Source organism: Kryptolebias marmoratus, linkage group LG1 (genome assembly GCF_001649575.2).
Source record: "Kryptolebias marmoratus isolate JLee-2015 linkage group LG1, ASM164957v2, whole genome shotgun sequence".
NCBI classification, from domain to species: domain Eukaryota; kingdom Metazoa; phylum Chordata; class Actinopteri; order Cyprinodontiformes; family Rivulidae; genus Kryptolebias; species Kryptolebias marmoratus.
Genome location: NC_051430.1, coordinates 18,183,951 through 18,202,381, shown reverse-complemented (window position 1 = coordinate 18,202,381; position 18,431 = coordinate 18,183,951). Strand labels below are relative to the sequence as shown.

At 42.8% G+C, this 18,431-nt stretch overlaps 1 protein-coding gene across 1 annotated transcript in view; it reads right to left on the bottom strand.

Annotated features, from left to right (window-relative positions):
- Positions 1-18,431, bottom strand: part of fam222a (family with sequence similarity 222 member A) — a 52,857-nt gene that overhangs the window by 32,520 nt on the left and 1,906 nt on the right. The window lies entirely within an intron of this gene.

Here is an 18,431-nt window from a genome sequence, read left to right as displayed (position 1 = left end):
CTGAAAACCTTATCACACACCATTTGTAAAGCCTTGTTGATGTTGCAAAATTTCTTATCCCAACGTGACACAATCCTTTATTGTCCCAGACAGATCCATTCATGGCTTAAACACAACAACAATAAAACAACGGTTCTCTCCCCCCCACTACCCATTCTATACTGCCTCGCTTGAATATTCAAAACGTGTTCATTGTCTTTACGTGTGTGTTTTGTTCATTGTTTGTTGTGCTGTCATTCCTCAGTTTGGCTCCTGAACTTCAAAGAAAAGGCTTATGTCAGTTTTTGATGGAATGAAATAGGCTTACAAGAAAAAAAAGGAAAAGGCAAAAAAGAAAACCTTTTGTGCCAAATGCTCCTGACTCGAAATGTGTGTTTATTGATGGGTGTTCAATAAATCAATGGAATATAATTAAATTCAAACCATGTGGGTTTTTTTTTATCTGCCCAAGGCTGAGCCCAAACAGCACCCCGTGGATGACCTGAGACGGTCCAAATGACAACTGTGCTGTCTTTCACTGGAGGACGTCACTGAGCCAATAGTCAGTCATGCATAGCATTAGTGTTTGTGAAGCCCAAAAGGCAATCAAATAGTGCATCGCTAAGATGTTGACACTGATCTCATTTGATATATGAATATTAGGGGCTAAAAAAGAGAGGACACAAGTGCCCACAGCTACAGTAAGTCAGCCGAGAAAGGTAACAGATATTTTCCTCTACAGATTTTCTACTTTCTGTCGTTTTTGTCACTGAGACTCAGCAGTCTGTCCCTTTACTCCAGCTGTTGTCATCCTTCTCCCTCTAGAAGCTGGCCCTGACCACGCAAGCAGAGGGAATCCAGTTGGACAGAGTGGGAGGTGAGCCTGCGGTTGGTAATCACCTGCTGGCTGGAAGGCGCAGATGGCACAAACATAAGCAAATGTTTGTGCAGCACTGATCCAAGAAGTCTTTCTGACAGGATGACAGACAAATGCAGAAACTTGAGAAACCCACAGCAGGCTGAGGAATTACCGCATGCAGATTTGCCACTGAAAACTGTCAACTTGGCAGATAGGGAGCTACCTGTAGTGCAAACTAAGAGTTAAAACACTCATCTCTGTGCTGTTTTAACAGGGAAAGTGTAGGCGTCAGGGTTTGAGGGATTGTCAGAAGGGGTTGTGATGATATAAATGCTAAAACCAGCCTGATAAAGGCTATCAGCGAACTTGACCAGTGCACAAAAAGAATTAAGAAGTGAGGTCAAGGAAGAGATCAGAGCATGTTATCTCCCGCCTCTCTAGGATTTTTGATACCTTTAATTGCTCTTGTGACTTATTTGGCAGATCAAATCTGCTTTCTTCTCCAGGTTTCAAAGCAGCCCTTCATGACCAAGATTCACTCCCTAAGAAACATTTCTGACACACCAGAGGCAGACAATTTAACAACAATGGTTGCAAGAAACTATTACTAAAATCAGGTGTGAAATCTATTAGCTCTTCTGTCTCAGACGAAAGAACTTGGTTTAAGTCATTTAATTTGTTGATGTTTGCAGAGATCTGTTATGGCAGACAGAGCATCAAATAAAAAATGAACAGGCCTCTGAGACGTCTCTCTTCTTGAAGTCTCTTCGGCTCCTTCTGCTGTATGTGTGTTATTACTCGGTGCCGTGGTTTGTCCTTCACAAGAGACAGGTAACACTTGCCAAGACCTAGTAATTAGTGCAGATGGGGACTGTAATACTCTCTTCCCCTCCCTACAGAAATGCCAAGGGAGGCAATCTATAAATTCCTGCATATTAATGCAATTTAAACCCACTCCAGACACCTTGCTGGAGGCAGGTGATAAAAGGGTGAAAGGCAGGCTACCTGGCACGAAGCTGCTGATATGTCGGCGACATCGAGTCTCAGCTCAGCAAATTTCTGACCCCCAGTTACACAACAAAATAACTTCATAATCTGACTCTTTTCTTAGAAAATGCTCTCCAAATCCTGACCTTAGGCCTTACAGCTGCCTGACTATCAATAATTAAATGGTAATCTAAAAACCCATTTTAGTTGGGTCATCTTTCTGCACCATTGTCCCAGCTTCTCTCCTCCTCCTCGGTCTATTTTTTCCTCTTTCCGTAAGATCTAGTTAGAGATTCCATTAGCATGAGAAAGCAGGCTGGTAATTGTCTTCACCCTACAGAGTGATCCCTGGATAGAGGATTAGGCAGAGCAAAAGCCCTATTTCAACTCTGAGCACAGATGCTGCTTACAGCCACCCCATCCAGATTAGATTAGACTGTAGAGGGATGAGACCAACTGGGAACTTTGAGCAACATTAATGTGTAGAAAAGAGGTTCAAATCAAAACTTTTATTTTCCTCGGCACCAGCTGTGACCCCCTTGTTTTCTATTTTTTTGGGGGGGAAGAATATCCTTTTTAATCTACTAATATGCTTTTCTGTTGAAAATACGGATTGGAGGGAAGGCAGCTTATAGTTTCTCCCTTTCTGGAATACATAGAGTATTTAGAGCCGAATCTCCCTAAATCATCCCCCGGGCCACCCTGTCCGTCACTAATCTGCCCGCCACCACCCACTCATAAGGAGGTGTCACATTTCTGGCACTCCTCCATGGGATAAGCACTTCAAACAGCAGAGCTTCTCCACTTGACCTTTCCATGGAGATGATCGATTAAGCTCTTTGGATTTATTCCATAAACAGGCAACCATTACATCAAAAAAGGCAGTGAATTTACCTCTGAGGCAGAACTTGAAATCCATATAAGCTTCACGAGGATTCCAATTTTTTATTGGCTTTTTAAATCCACTTCTTGCACCACATTAATAACCACAGGGCCCTTTCAGAGTCTGTTATGGTGTCTGAACTATGGCACCTGTAATAATAACGGAAGCAAATCACACAACAAAGTGAAATTCAGCAATCTGAACTCCACAAAAGCGGTGATGCAGAAAAACGATAGAGCTCAAAAAAATTAAACAGTAACAATATTGTGTCTTTGTTGCATTTTTAAAAAATCGCACACATATTGTGGAAATGTAGACCTGTTCAGGAAGCTAAACCGAGGAGCAGTGAGGCCAGTAAAAAGTCTGCCTCTTGCTTGCAGCCTAAGCCATTACGTTACAACACTGCAGGCTTCCTGTTTTCATGCTTGAACACCTTCTACATGCTCTCAGTAAGGACAAGAAACAATCTCAAGTGAAACAACAGGGAAGGGAAACCCAAGACGACAGAGAGCATTTCGGTGACAGAGTGCTTTAAACCACAACAAATCGCATGTCACTTCAAATCCGATTTGTGAAAGTTATAGAAGGAATCCAAACTAGGTTTCATTTTACCAATGAGAAGGGAAGATCTCTCCCTCTCTCTCTGAGGAGCATCCTGTTTGTAATCACAGTGGCCAGTGAGCTGTGCTTCAAGCTCCGAGGGGCTCCTGCTCTATGGTAATCATATCCCATTTGAATAATGAGGCAATACCGCCACTCCTGCTGCCCATTCCCCCTACATCCTTCACTGGAGTCTTTGATAGACACTAATTCTAGCTCCATCTATAAAGCTCCTCTCATGCATTTTTAATAGAATCTATTACTTTAGGATTAAATTATAAAAGACTGTCCTCCTTAAATTTTTAATAGTTTGCATAATTGGTATCAGGGCCTGAATGCGCATCATAAAAACCCAGTTTGTACAGGACTGAGCTGCAGAACGGGTCACACAAAACCACACGTGGCAATACGACACTGTCACACTCAAGCACACATCTGTTCGTGCTCCTGCACACACATGCAAGCAGGGACTTTATGGCTTCGAATGAAGGGGATGATAAGGTCAAAGAAAGTTGATTTTGGCTGCTGAACTCCTGAAGGAGCCTGAGACACGAAGAGTCACCCTAATGGAAACAGGAGACGTGAACCAGGTGTCCGCAGAAACCTGCTGCCGCTGATGTCAACCACGGCCAAAAACACTCACCAGGGCAAACAGCGAAAACTACTTAGCTGATTTACAGCCTCCCTTTGTCCCAGCAGTCTCTCATAAGTGTGTTCTGTCTGCTTGGCTGGAAATGTGTTTCCTCCTCTCTGTTCCCTGTTCCAGGCAGATCATCCACAAGTTAAATGTCATCTCTCACTCTCTGTATCTCCAACTCAGCTCTTTCCAATAACAGACAGAGCATACAGGGGAGCAAATGCGTCTGAGGCATCTCCTCTAAACTGGAGGCCTCTTAGAAATCTGTGCACGTCACCATCCCCCAAATTAGCACCACAGGGACACGTTCCTCACCGCCCCCGCCTGCTGGCGGCAGCTCTTTGGCATATCTGTACCGGGGAAAATATTTCACACTGTATGAATTATTAAGCGCGGGGCCAGTGCTAAGCAGTGTGGAGATAGACCAGTTATTCACAGCTCTATTGGGACGGATGCGTCGGAAACCCGGGCCGCTCGCCTATCAGATCGTTTGTCACGAGCGATAGACAATTTACAATGAGAGAATTTTTCAATTTATTCATTCTGCTGTCACTGCAGTTTTCTAGCACCGCTCATTCCACTCAACAGCCCCCTCCTCTTTCAGCGATGTCTCATCTGCTGAGGGGGGCTCTGTGCCCGAACCTGCTCCTCTGTCTGTGCTCACCTTGTGTTTTCTCCCTCTGAGGGAAAAGGTGAGGATGAAACACATGTGCAGATGATTTTCCTTTAATCGCCTTAATGTTTAGGACATCCTGTGACATTTGATTTGGTTAAAGTGATAGTTCAGTTATACTTGTGTAGAGACATTAAGGACAATATCTGACTTGTTATAGATAGCTCTGTAAGTGACCACAGATTAAATCTAGCCAAATTGACAATCTAACAGCTAGTCTGAGTTGGGCCAAGACCAAAGTGGATTGCTTTCATCCTAAAATAACTCAAACCTCCGTTTTAAAACAGCAGCAATCCACTTTGGTCTTGACCTCTCTCAGATTAGCTGTTAGCTCATCATTTCAGACAGAATTAAACTCTATTTTCCAATCTGAGGCCATTCAAAGACCTATCTGCAACAGGTAATATATTGTTCAAACTCTTTCCACAGAACCCAACTTTAGAGTATCTGAACTACTGCTTTAAGTTCCCCAGTAATGAACCTTTGGCCGTAGTTCTGTGATAAATGAGAAACAAAAGATGAAAGTAGATGGCTGTTCATGTCAGAACTAAGCTTCTGGAGAGATTAAACCCTTTCATTAAGGTCTTAGAAATTTAGACATGATGAATTTGTACAACTCTCTGTAATTAAACTGTGATAAAAGTGCATTTTCTAAAACCAAATCATTTTACATGGAGTTATTAGTTGATCAATTATTTTTTTAGAAAGGAAAAAAGCATCTCAAAGGGCAAGATCCTGCTTATTTCCAGTTACAGAAAAATGCCAAAAATCAACTCCTACGCACACAGTCGGAGGACCTGAGAACAAACGCTTGGCATACTGCAGTTTCAACAATAATTACTAAAGGTGAACCAGCTGTCAAAACAGCTGCATGTTTTGCTTTTGTTCACTGACAACTTCTGTTAAAATCGCAGAACGGACCAGAACCTGGAGCTGAAAGCAGTGCTCTGCCACCATTTCACTACACAGAAACTCAAATTCACATGAGAAAGAAAAAACATGAATTTTTAACACTTGTTTCTACAGACCATACAATAATAAAAAAAAAGAAAATCAAATTGGTTGTTTTGTAGGTCTAAACGTTGAATGAGAGCAGTTTGACCTGTAACGCAACTCAGAGTGTTTCTGTATCTGCAGCGTCCTTTGAACCCGTCACAGACGTGTTGCGCTGAATAGGTCCTGATGTGAAAGGCAGAGATGTTAGATAAATGTCCTCACAGGCCAGGCCTCTGCCCTCTTCCTGATGATGCATTCTTATACTCAAATACCCGCTCCCCCTCAACATGCAAGCACACACACACACGCACTCACATTTGCAAACACAGACACGCAATGCCAACAATTCCAGCGAGGGCAGCGTTTGTTTGGGGACAAGGTGACCCTGTTGCCTGGGGGCCTGTGAACAAGCACAATAGAGGCCTCTCATCCTGCACACACCCAGCCGGCTGTGTTGGGCTGCCGATGGGTGGAGGAGGGTGGGGTTTGCGAGGCATCACAACACCCTTCTATTGCAGTTTTAAAGCCCCATTCAGGAAGCCCCCTGAGATAACTCCTTTCACACCCTGCACAGACGGAGCAAAATCTCCACTTGTAAGCCAGAGTCACGCAGTCAACAGATGGAGCGGCTATTGAGTGAAGGATCGCGCCGGCAGAGGCGCCTCCCCATCCATCCCCGCTGGAAACAATGGGGCAGCAGGTCAAGAGTGCTGTCTCCAAGAGAGAGGGGTCAAAAAGGACGGTGGTGGTGGGGTGGCATGCTTTGACACAGTCGAGCTATGCGAGCACTTTGAAAGTAGAGGAACTGAGCAAATCTTTTCTGGGTGTTAGGTGCAGAGGAGGAGGAGGCTCGTGGCTGCGTGCAAGGCGCTCAAGCTGCTTGTAGAGGGGTGTGTTTGGGGTGTAGGGAGGGGGGTGAATCTGGGACAGCAGTGTTTGTATTTAACCTGCAAACAAGAACAAAAAGACACCCCTGTGCACGACACGCTTGAACATTCAGAAAGAAAACAGTCTTACCTCAAGTTAAAGTCCCTTTCAACACAAAAAGCTTCACATAAAATATAGAACTTTACTGCAGACAAAATAAAATTACCCAAACAGTCTATATAGACAAAGAGGAAAGAGAACCTTTACATCTGTGAGGTTTTTCACAAAATACAGAAGCTAAAACTGGCATTGAGCATTTCTAAACAAGCTTTTGAAGCACATAATTACCAGCTTTTACTTCAACAATAGTTCACTGCTCAATATTTCCCATAAACACAAAAGCAAAACAAAAACTAAAGTCTGTATTATCACAACAGCGATATCAAATTGTTCAGATTTTGTTAATTTAATTTTTTGTGTGTGCGCTTTTGTAAAAATGGGCAAACAACTCTGTACCACAGAGAATAAGCAGCTATGGATAGCTACATGCTCAGTCGCTCATGTGTGCGTACATGCACCGGACCGTGACCACACAGATGATCACAAAGCAGACGTAGCTTGCTCTAGGGGGAAAGTATATCCATTTCCATTGACCAGCATCGTTGCTATCATGTGACTCTGACCTAGGAGTCAATTAGTCATCTAGTTTGCCCTGCCTCACTGGCTTTCCATGCCCAGACAGGAGACAAAGACATGAAGATATGATATGCTACCACATACTTTATATTGTTTTGTATGCAGTGATCTCATGACTTCAGTTCTCTCATATAGCATAAACATTCCTGTGACTTAGATGCAACATGTTCCTTGTCCCTGTGAGATTTGGTTTATGGGACTATTTTCCACAGGAAGACACTAACTACAAAGTGGAGGGTGTCAGAAGCCTTGCAGCAACTCTCCTTTAACAACCACTTGACAAGAAAATACAGAGACTTACAAAAAGACTTCCTACCACAAATCACATGTAATTAAACACAAAAACCTAGTTGATGAAATCAGAGCAGAAGGAGGCTTTTCAAAACCAAGGTGGAGTAAATTTTATGTGAGGTGGGGAGCTTGTAAGAACAACACTTGGCAGAGACAGCACTATTTCAGTCTCATTTGTGCATTCTTTCATCAATCTGTCAGCAAAACAGCAGAGAAAAATGTTATACTACCTTCTCTAGGTCACATCACAAAATGTCAATGGTTTGCCATTTCAGAACATGCTGCTGTTACGCTATTTGAGAACAGAATTGAAGAAAATAAAGCCCATTCTAACCACACTGAAAAGGATCAATAAGTGCATAGGAAAAAAAAAATGGCCATAAACACAGAGGCTTTTATTCAGAGTGCCACAATACTGATAAAAGCAGAAAATGCACCTGGAGTGCAAAGCTGAGAGCAGCAGAGGACAACAGAGCCCACAGAGCTATCAGGTGGGTCCGGAGAGTGCTGGCAATATTAAGACCTCAGCACCATCTATCTCCGCAGCAGCTATTAAATTTCTAATATTGTTGGTTTTAAGGAGGCTTGGCTTTCCTTCCACAATGAGACAGATTCAGCCTCGTCTGTCTGTTGTCTCCCCCCCCCTTTTCAGTTTGGTCTCACAGGGTCCTTTTGGTTCCAAGCAAACAATGCTGCTGGGCGGCGGCCCTTATTTAAAAGATTAATAGGATGCTGTCTTGGCAAAGAAGCAATCAGCGAGGTTTCTGTGACAGCAGAAAACGTGTGAAAACAAGGCAAAGAGGAGAGACCATTGTCACGGTTACCAACTGGCTGCCGCAGCTCAATTGAGATAGCTGTAGCTTTCCAGCCCGGCCGTCAATCACAGCAGCGAGCATCAATGGGGAAAATTTAAATGATAAAACGATAAGTCATGAGAAGGCGATTTTGCTGTCACCAGGACAGGGGGTTGTTTGAAAGTAACTGAGTGTGCAGAGATTTCACTGCAGCCATATGGAATTTGGTTTTGCATCAAGTTGCAGGCTTCACTTCTCCATCATGACAGAATGTGTAATCGCCAAATGTCTTCCTCTCAGTTACATTTGGCAGCACAGTGCTGCCACGAGACATGAGGGAACATAATGGAAAGCTGACTAAAAGACAAGCTTTAGGACACTTAATTGGAGATACCCAACCATTCTCTCGGCTCCAGTAAACAGGATCCATCAAACTTCGCCCACAGCCCGTATGACTCTGCAGCTGTCTGTGGGGAGAGGCACAGCATGCCTGAGAGGCCCTCAGTTATCAAGAGGAGTGATGAAGAAATCAAGTCATTCAATACAAGACCTTCAATAGTTCCTGAAAACATCCATAAAAGGCTCAGGACTGATTGTAACATTTTCAGAGAGCGTGACAGTGGGCAACTAGCTTGACTCTGCTGTCCGCTTCAGGAGCTTTGTTACATGTAATTTCCCCTTCTGTCCCCTCACATCTGTCTAATATTTCTGCTAACAAATCAAAGCAGAAACTGCCACTGAAAGTGTCTTTTTAAAAAAATACATGACAGAAGCTAATGACAGACGCAGAGAAGATGACAGAGCGGGGAAAAACACAAGCAAGCTGCCAAGAAGGAAGTAAGAGAAAAACACTAAAGTATGGGAGGCCCCTTAGGACAAAAAACATTCTTCTTCTTACATACAATATCAAACCCTCTCGCATACACCATCAAACCTTCTCACATACACTATAAAATTCTCTCAGGTAAAGTATTGAACTCTTTCGCATTTACTTAGCTAGGTCAGTGCTCAGTGTTGTGAATTCTGTTCCGAAACATCAACGAAAAAGAACCACATTAGCTTTGCAGCTTCTTGTCACACGGCTGCTCCTCTGTGAGTTTCACCTTCCTTCATGGTCCTCTACGGAAGTGCCTGAGCTGCCTTATTCAGCCGTGGGTTTTCAAAAGGCCCTTATGTTTGGCTAAGTGTGTTTGCTGTTTTGTATATTGTTGTTATAGCACCTTTTTGTCCTTTAGGTAATGCTGTAGAGTAGTGTAGTCAGACGGTGAAAACATCATTGCTGCGCTGTTAGCATAGCACTGTCCACACATGTGTGCTAGTTAGTTTGCTAGAGGAGAGCATATGAGAGCACATTTTCTTGCTAATTCATGTTTTCCAGAGTTTGTGCGTTCATGACAAGTTAGTTGTAGTAACTTGAAGGGGTTGATAGTGTATATGAGAGGGTTTGGTGGTATATGTGACAGGGTTTGAGTTTAATAGTGACTGCGATAGTTTGATACTATATGTGAGAAGGTTTGATAGTGTACGTGAGAGGAAGAATGCTTTTTGTCCTAAGGGGCCTCCCATACTAAACAGCTGCTTTCCCCACTCTGTCTTTCCCTTTGCTCTTTCCCAGGAGAGAGTCCCATGTGATCTCCCTGATCCTAGTTTGTGGCTGACAGAGGGGACTGCAGCTCTGTTCATCTCCCCACTCACATGGCTCTGTGCCCCTCCTCATCCCCCCACCGCCGCTTCACTCTCTGCCAGGAGGCGAAGGATGCTCGGGAGGGGGGAGCTACATCACAAGGAGAGACTCTCCCAGTGGGTTCTCGTCAGTTCCAGGCCATTGCACCTCGCTCGCTGGGATTTTGTTTACACACACACACATACATACACAAATTCATGCAGAGGCAGATGACTATTAATGGATTAATGGATGCGATAATGGGTTGTTTTTTAATTTTTTTTAAGAACTGTTGTGACAATGTGACTGGCAGTTTGAAGCCTGGCAGAGCTTATTAAAGTGGTGCAGGAGCAGATAACGTTCAATCAAAAGCCAGCGATACGGTTGACGTGGTCAGTAGTGAACGCGCAGCCCAAAGGCCTGACACACTTCCACAGTCTTTGGGGACGAGCGGGGAACGGCATGCTGCCCTTGTGCGTTCAGTCTCTACAGATGTTGCCTTGGAGAGCGGCTGCCTAGCTGGCTGCCGTGACAGCTGGACAGCTGTTCCTATAGATGCAACCACAGAAGCATGCCACAGAGATGAGACGAGGGGGTGGGGGGGGTATGTTTATTTTATTCCTATGAAGTTCCCAGGACGTGCAAAGCTGTCAATTTTACCAACGATGCATAAGCTTGGAGAAGGAGGGATGGCTTCTGAACAGGATAAGGAGCGAAAGCACAGATGGGCTAATATCTGCCACAGCTCATGTTCTTTAAAACAAACTCCAATAGCAAAACAATTTTCTTTTATTTTTTGTAAATTAGAATTGTAACTTCTCTATAAATTAAATTAAAGGCCTATCATTTTTTGAAGGAATGCATATCACCCGCTGCCTTTCATGTAAGAGTTTTAAACTAAGATCATCTTATGATGAGGGAAGAAGTTACAGCCATTTTAGTCAAACCTTGAAAATAATGTCATATGCAATCCCATGTGTGCGTTGTCGATGACTCTCAGATATGACCACATCAAAATTTATCTCCAATATCTGTAAAACTGACTGAGTTATAGTCATTTTTGTGTAGACTAATGTCAATTGGCAGATTACTTCAAAAGGTAATCAGTTGTAGATGCACATCAAATGATTACTTTCTGAGAGATTACCTTTCATTACAATCTGCCTTGTGGTTTATGAGATATTTTGCTAACAGACAAACACAACTGACTACAATAGTTATGGGTAAAGTTTCAAAAACAGATCTGGCACAACCACTTAGTGCTCAGACTATGTGTTGGGAAGGAAAATCAGCTATTACCCAACTAAACTTAAGCTCAATATCTATAACACTGAGAGAGTTATAGCTATTTTTGTGTTGGCTAAAGGTGATTAGCTGTGGTGGCCATCTTGAATTGGGTTTAATCCAAGATGTATTTCCAATGAGGACTTTCTGAGAGTTTCAATAAAGTTTTGTCCAGTGCTTCATGAGATATTTTGCTAACAGTCAGACAAACCCATGCACAACCATGGGCAAATCATTATCACTTTTCTCCTTTGGCAGGAGGCAATGATAAATGCACCATTGACTGGTGAGAACAATATATTTATTTTGATCAGTAAGAACAGGCTTTTACCACAAATAAGGGTTTCAAATAGAGAAACTTTAGATGCAATTTCTGTTTAATGATGTTTTTATTTTTTAACAAAAGAGGGAAGATAAAGAATCTGCTCTGTAAAGCAGAGAGGGTTTACTATCTGAGGATTAAATTTAATCTGGACTTTGCTGAAACATCCACCTCTTGTGATAAAAGGCAGTTCAAATTAGGGTTATGTTCAGATATCATTAGTGCCTCCTTGCTTCTTTAAAATAAAGTGCCCTAAAATAACATAAGTAAGCTAAAAAAAAACAAACAAACCTGAAGACTCAAGCCAAAAAAGAAGAATCTTAGGTTAGGATTAAAACTGAAAACAAAGAACAGCTGAAAAGGAGCTGAAAACACTCAACTGTATTAAATACTTTCACCTGCTGAATAAACAAATCATGAATCTAGCAGCTTGGAGTCATGCCAGTCACTCGTGCCAAAAGTCAAATTTGTCCTAGGCAAGCCGGGCTATTCATTATGCCACAAAAGGTCAGCAATTTGTTCAACTCAATAAAAATGTTAATAAACCTAAGAGCTCACAAAATAGCAGCGCTCACAGGCCTCTGGGTGCCCATCAAAAGAAAAAAAAAACATGAATATGTGGTTGGGAAACGTTTGCTTGTGAATCTGTCTGAGCACAGTGTTGCCACTGCAGCATTACAAAGGTCAAAGGTTGTACAGCTGCAGATATCTGGCAGGAAATAGAGCTTCGGCCTGGTCATAATCCCGGTCAAACTCCACCAACAGGGCAAATATAAACACGTGCACGCACAAATCTGCATTCAACACGGGTAAAAAGTTGATCAGCTCAACCACCCAAATATATCCAGGTCACACCCCTCATCCCACTCTGCTAAATAAAACGAGGAGCTGCTTTATAATTACATTTATAAAAAATTTTACAGGGGGGAAAAAATGTGATTATTGTGGATGCAAGTCTGGAAATGGATGGGGGCGGGTCATTGCTAAGCAACCAGTCATTATCCTCCAGAGTGGAGCGAGGTGACCGGCCATCCGTCTAAACTCGCCTGGCTCCTGTACAACCCCTCTCCCTCCTTCCCTCCGCCACTCTCTCTCCCTCCTCTTCCTCGCTCCCTCAGCCGTCTCCCCATCCGAATACAAACAGAGATAAAGAACGCTGCAATCGCTCTTGACACACAAATAGGTTAACACAATAAAGCCGGCTTTGCTTGGCTCACTCGAGGGAGGAAAGCAATTCCAGCAGCAGGCAGGAGGTAATAAAACAGGGCTAGGAGTGTGTGTGTGTGTGTGTGCGTGTGTGTGAGAGTGTGTGTGTGTCCATACATGTCCTCATGTCAACATTTCTATGTTTTTGTATGTGAATGGAAGCAGACACACAGAAGCTCCCTGCCCTCGAGGCCTAATATCCCATGGATTTTCAGCCCTATCCTGATACAAACAATAACACACGAGAAAATGACGGAAATTCCAGGATACTCTCCCATTTAGAGGAAGGAAATGGTGGTTTTATATTAACAATATAGCTGACCTGTTCAATGCATACACATAAACATTTCCCCTACGGTCTGCTCTCATGTAAATGGTCTCCAGCTCAGTTAAAATTCAACACGCAAATTGAATGAGTTTTATCTGCGCGAGCCTCGGCTTACTTTCCCTGACGCGGCTGCCAGGCCTGGCAATAAATGATAAAAATCTCCAGAGTTTTATTAAATCGTGTTGCATTCACGCCGAACTCGGGGAAAAATGGTGAGGTGGCTTGGACAATTACGGCCCAGACCAGACAACATTGTTTTCTCCAGTCGGTGGAAATTTCATTACCCTACAGCAATGGCCTTAGAATTGGGTAATAGCCTCTTTTTGTCACAGAGGCAAACCGTCTGTGGGAGGTGTGACACCCCATAAGTGTTATCCATTTGCAACAAAAAATGCATCGCGGTCCAGATGCTGGTCAGCATAATGTGGCCCGTTACTCAGTGATATGGAGGAAGTGAAAGAACAAAACAGCAGTCAATAGCTAATTCCTGAAATGACTGTGGTGTAATGAAAAGCATTGAACCTTGATACATCCATGCAGCTGACGTATCCCTCCTAAGGCTACCAATGCCAACCCCCTTCCTCTTCCCTTGCTGGTCGATAAATACAGAAATGGATGGCACATTTGAGGGCTGAACTGTGAAGAAACCCAAATGGATGCTTCGGAGTTTCACATGTTTAAGGTCATGCAGGACAGGAATGTGAAAGTGTCACTCATTTCTCATGCGTTCACCCATTTTTTTAATCAGTGCAGGTAATCAAAAAGCAGAGATGTAAAGTGGCGGCCATTGTCAACAGGGAATAAATTACGGACACATGAAGGGAAAACATCTTATCTGCCTGATGTATTTCCTGCTTCTGCAGAAAGCTACAAAGCCCAAGGGAGAGCAGTCAACCAAAATGCGGGGAGATGGAGATTAGCATGATGTGCAGTTCCTTGTTCCATTAAAGTTTGATCTTCCTCAATAGCCGAGGAGAATCAGATATCTCCCATTCAAGATTAAAGTATACCAGCGTACAGGGGAAGATTAATCAGAGGCATGCGAGAGATAAAAACAGCCTTGCTTCTGGCATGGAAAACAGTAGCAATAAAGAATTCGGCTGATAATGTGAAACATGGCGAGGCACAATGGCAAATCAAACAGCATGTGCGGGCCTCCAAAAACAAATCAAAGCCTGACTCGACCGCAACGCAGAGGCTGGAGGAGTACAGCAGGGGCTGATCTGATAGCAGCCAGGGCCTTCATTTTATTACTGGTTAAGGTTGAAGAGGGCAAGCTGTGGATTTTCCCATGTTGCTCTGTCGCCAGCCTCTCATTCCCTCTCCTCCTCTTCTCCTTGAGATCAATGGCGCTGGGGTGATTTCACAGCAGCCTGCATTGTCACCCAGAACAAATCAATGTGACCATGAGGAAAGCAAGAGCGGCATTGTTTTTAAGGAGAGCAAATTCGCTGTTGGAGAGCTTGTCAGATTTGCTTTATTCTCCTTCTCCCCCCCTTCAAGAACTGTTTGGAAGGAGCAAGCTTATCCTCACCTTTTCAGGCTGAGTTATGGAGCAAACTATAAACTGCACAGCACTCAGCCTCTTCATACAAGTGTACTTATTAACCACATATAAACTTCTCGAATCCTGTTAAATGTATTCCACGTGCGTAGGAGAAGAAAAGCAGACCAGCCGCCCCTAACCTTTCCAAATGAAAGACTATACATTAACCCTGAAACCTGGTGAGACGTGACTTCCATTCAGGCTGACAGGGAAGTGAGAGGGGAAGAGGAGGAGGAGGTTCGATGGAACGCTGCTGTCTGTCATCCTCTAACTGGCTGCAGATAACCCTGATGAGGATCTGGCCAGGGCTCATGAGCAGAGTGGTGGTCAGGTAATCTCTTGATTTAAAATAACAGGAAATCAAAGTAGTAACAGGCAGAGAGACACAGAGCTTAAATAGTATACTGAAAGAGGGAAGTCTACTACTCAATGTGACGAAAAACACTCGAATTTCAGTGCTAAATCTCCTGTTTATGAAGGCAAGACAACTCCATTTACCCTTTAAATTTCTGTATTTGTAAAGTGATATAGAGTTGGGAGAGAAATACGGTTATAAATTGTACTGGTGTGCCATCATTAAAAACTGCAAATTTCATCTTGGCCATGTGGAAATAAGTTGCAACTGTACTTGTGTTTGTGTAAGAGGAAGATAAACCCTTATATGTTTTTTTTTGCTGCCATACCTGCCCTGTAGCAATATTGTTTTCTCTGTAGTGTCAGCCTACTGTTCAACAGGGGGACTGGGGGAAGTGTGGTGCATTTCAAAGTAAACTCCTCCAGACTTGCATGCTCCATTACCAATGCACAATCTGTTATAGCCTGGTAAACTGACTTAAAAGTGTCTTTAATGTCAGAACTGTTATAAATCCCGTCAGCCAATTCTATCAAAACATGTCACTGCTTTTGTTACTCTCCTAACCCAGAGGCTGAAAAGAAAAAAGAAAGCAGCGCAAGCTAGAAACCCCCCCAAAATTCAACACTGTGCAGGTTTTTTCAAATAAAAAACTTGTTTTGGAAGCAGTGGGGGAACACAATGGAAGAACAAACATAAGCAAAGCTGGCTGGTTATAGTAGAAAACCTCCAATCCACGAAGATGGCAGAATTATAACAAACCGTTGGATCAGGTCTTCAGCTGGAAGGTTTACAGTTAACTGTACCCTGCCAGGACCTGACACAGCCAATAGGCTATATAAGCCAAAAAAAGAAAAGACTTTCAGAAGGTTTCATAATGTTCCTGTAAAGTTATGAACTTTTTGTTTAAGCTGTTAGCAAGTTATTTGTTGTCTAAAACACTTTGTTCCATGATGCAATAGCAGCGATAAAACAATACTTGTCTATTGCATGTTCAATCTAAAAAAATAAGGATTAAAAAGATAATTAAAAACCTCAATGACATGCTTTAAAAAGACGACATCACCAGCCTTTCTGGGCAGATGGTTATACTGTCTACCACAGTATAATTAGAGGAAGACTTAACAGATTGAAAACCAGAAACCACTGAACTCTAGTGTGATGCACACTTAATAAAATATGTTTAAGTAATAACATTCAAGGCGTTCCAAGAAATCACAATTTTGATTCCTTTTACCAGGATTAGATGACTGTATGGTTTGTAAAACGCTGAAACCTGTGAACCAGTCGATAGGTCAGCTGTGTTTGAGTTTTTTATTGTGGCATAATGGCGCTGCTTTTTCCTCCCACAATCCCAAAATGTGCACATTTGTTTAATTATTAATTCTAAATTGCCCATATGTCTGCATGCTTGTCTGTCTCCTTGAGTTAGCCCTGTGTGATGGACTCTGTCTTGCTTATTGTCTGCTAGGAGACGCTTCGCCCCCCCCCCCACCCCAACGCGACCCGCTAAATGACAAGGACTCTTAGCTAATAGATTAGAGCTGCTCATTTGACTCTGTCAGTGGAGTTAAAGACATTAAGGATCCATCATTTAGTGCTATAATAGTCACAGTGATGGTGTGCAGTTTGATGTATGTGTAATGGGTACAGTTTCAAGCAGAAAGTGCTGCAAGTGCTGCAAACACTACCTCTAAACACACAAACAGAACCCTTCGTGCTAATCCTGCCTGTCGAATCGCATCAGCACCATCTTCTCAGCTGGAAACAGAATATCTTTTCCACCTGTGTTCATTCACATTGACTGGCTGAAAGCTGTGTTTTCTTCTCTGCAATCATTTGCATGTAAAGCTTTTGTTTTATGCTTCTCTTTTCATGCTCTGTCGCCACATCTCGACGCGCAGGAGCATCAAATCATGTAAAATTGCAAAGCACAACAAAAAGGGCATGTCTCTTTTGTTTGTCTGCACATTAAAAAGTGTTAAAACAAGGACTGCTGGAGACTTTTCTCGATACGAAACGCTTTGATCAGGCAGCCGATGAGAGGCTGCTGGCATCGCTTTGAAATCTCTTTCTTTTTGTCTTGTTCCTTTAGGTGTCCAATGGTATTTCCAGGTAAGAAGCTTTCTTCTTTTCTGCAATATCAGCTAATTTAGGTAATCATGTCTTTTCTTTTCTTTGACAGGGAAAAAAGGAGACTATCTTTCATCTACAGTCCATACTTCTATTTAAAAAATGGTCTCCGGAAAGTAAATTGCTCTTCAGAATAGTATTTAATGTGCTTGAATAGCTGCACTTTAAGTAATAGTCCGCACAAGAATGGACGCTCAAGATCAGACACTTAAGGTAGACACACACACACACACACACACCAGTATCTACTATTACAGTCTTTTTAAGTGCCAAAATGAGTTTTACTGCCTCTGGGAAGGTGTTGAGACAATCAAACTATGCAGGGATTAAAAAAGATTAATACACCAGCACAGGAAATTAAACTTCAGCAACTTTAACGATATTCATGAGTGCAGCTCCCTTATTCACATCAAGCAGGCACTTTAATAAGCAAAAGAATACAGCAAGAAACCTAAATGCTATCAATCAATCAGAGCCAGATGCGGTTTGAGTTGCACATTGATAAAATGCCAAGCTTCTCTCAGCGTATTACTTTTGTTAATGCATTGCTAAAATACACCCTCCACCTTCCAACTGTTGGCAGCTTAATGAGTACAACAGATTAGACTTTACTTAAGTAATTTAGATGCTTTTTGATTTCATCAGCAAGTAAAAGAAATGTCGGGAGGAAAATGCTGTTGTGATCAGGTTTTGATTGGAGTGGAAAAATTAGGTTTTTAAATTTTAAAGCACCCCCACTTGTAGAAGTGAACGCAATAAAAAGCAAAAAGGATGGAGTCTGCAGCGGGACATTTGAGCATCAGCTGCAAGAAAATATAAAAATCTAAACAGAAAAAAATAAAATAAAGAAATAAAGAGGCAAGACAAGAACTCCAAAAAAAAAGGTAATTCAGTGACCCAGATATTAAAGCTTCCCCCCTGCCATTCTTTCTTTTCCCATCCAACCATCATGTTGAGTTAAGGTGAGCATTATGCTGGGGAGACTATTTGTTTAGGTGAGGAGCAGCCACAGAGCTAATATGAGCACAATTTGCTCAGCAGGTCATAGGCGCAGAGAGGAGGAAGTAAATGAGGCAGTTCTGTCCCCTCGGGTGCAGCTCCTGTCTCATACATCACTGGATGTTTTATTCAATACAGCCAGGAAGGCTCTGTGGCAGGTGCCCCTGACTGTGGGGGCGCCTGCTCTGCTGTAGGGGCCCATATTACATTCAGCCAGCCGCCTATCTGCAGGGCTGCGAGACACAGAGGATGACTGGAGCCAGACAGAAAGGATCAATTTTGAGGACGCTTGTAGTCTAATGATAAAACACGCCGCGTGCAGCTACCCCCCCCCCC